The sequence below is a fragment of the Mus pahari genome, chromosome 3 (assembly GCF_900095145.1).
Source record: "Mus pahari chromosome 3, PAHARI_EIJ_v1.1, whole genome shotgun sequence".
NCBI classification, from domain to species: Eukaryota; Metazoa; Chordata; class Mammalia; order Rodentia; family Muridae; genus Mus; species Mus pahari.
This window is the reverse complement of record NC_034592.1, coordinates 104,817,979-104,819,574: the sequence shown is the minus strand read 5'-3', so window position 1 is coordinate 104,819,574 and position 1,596 is coordinate 104,817,979.

Below are 1,596 nucleotides of genomic sequence, written 5' to 3'. Positions count from 1 at the left end.
AGGTGCCTATTTAATGTTTTTTTTGTTTTGTTTTGTTTTGTTTTTTCGAGACAGGGTTTCTCTGTATAGCCCTGGCTGTCCTGGAACTCACTTTGTAGACCAGGCTGGCCTTGGACTCAGAAATCCACCTGCCTCTGCCTCCTGAGTGCTGGGATTAAAGGCATGCACCACCACGCCCAGCAACTATTTGTTTTAAAGGTCTTGCAGTTGTGACACTGCTTCAGGACTTACAGAATGCATAGCTATGCCTGGCAGAATTCTCATCTATAAGTAGTTGTTAGAAACTTCCAGGAAACATAGTCAGTAAACATGTAACGAGGACTTGAACCTAAGCTGTCTTAGTTTTTACTATTCTGTACACAGAGGGGGAAATAATTTATACTTGGTGACAGAATCAAAGGCAGGCATTCAGGAGCATGGCAGGATGGGCTGACACCAGCAGCTACCTTGGGCAGCCAAGACCATCTTCTGATTGTCCTTTGCTCTTCAGACTGGATGTGAAGCCCTTGGTGGGCAGAGGGGGAAATATTGGCATTAGACAGCTTAACTTCCCAACTTTTAACTGGCTTTGAAGAATCTCTGTGCTATTTTTAACTCATTGGAGGCATGAATTAGCTCATTTCATTTCCTGGGGCCTCAATTTCCCTGTCTATAAAATGTTTTATACAAATTGTTTTATTACCACATTAATTATATGTGATAATGAGTTTCATTATGACATTTTCATACATGTACATAATGTATTTCAGTAAAAGCATCTGATGCTCTGATACATGATGTGCACACACACACACACGTACACAAAACGTTTTATTTATTTATTTATTTATTTATTTATTTATTTATTTATTTTTTGCTGTGTGTGCGCGTGAGCGTGCCCGTGGAGGTAGAGAACAACTTTTGGTGCTAGTTCCCTCCTACTATCATGTAGTTTTGGGGATGGAACCCAGGCCATCAGTCTTGGCAGGAGACACTTTACCCACTGAACCATCTTGCTGCCCAAGGGTTTAGGGAAGAGAATGGGAAAGTATTTTAAGGAAAGAATAGGGGGAAAAGTTTGGGGAAAACCTCACTATAAATTGCTACTTAGAACTAGAGTCAAGTAAAGACCCACAGGGACATATAAGAGAAAATGGAGTTGCTTCTATGGCAGAACACCAAAGGACAAAATACACTAGGCAGCAGAAGAGCCTGATGGCCCCAGGGATTCACTCATGGAATGCTACAGTGGCGTCTGCAGAGGTTTAGGCAGTCGCCTGGAAACAGTGCTGAAGTCAGGACTGGCTCTCATACTCTAGAGGTCACAGAGGCAAGGCAGAAGACAACTCATTCTCTCCCTAAGCTGAACTGGTCAATCAGGTGAAGATCAGCTCTTCAGGGTCCTGTAGAAGGTTTGTATGTTACCCACTGCCCACCAAGGGGTCTGAAATGGTTGACTTTTTCCTACAGGAATTCCTCAAAGGTGAGGCTTTGAAGATCATGCTGAGGGCTGGTGAGATGGCTCAGCGGGTAAGAACACAGACTGCTCTTCCAAAGGTCCTGAGTTCAAATCCCAGCAACCACATGGTGCCTCACAACCATCCTTAACAAGATCTG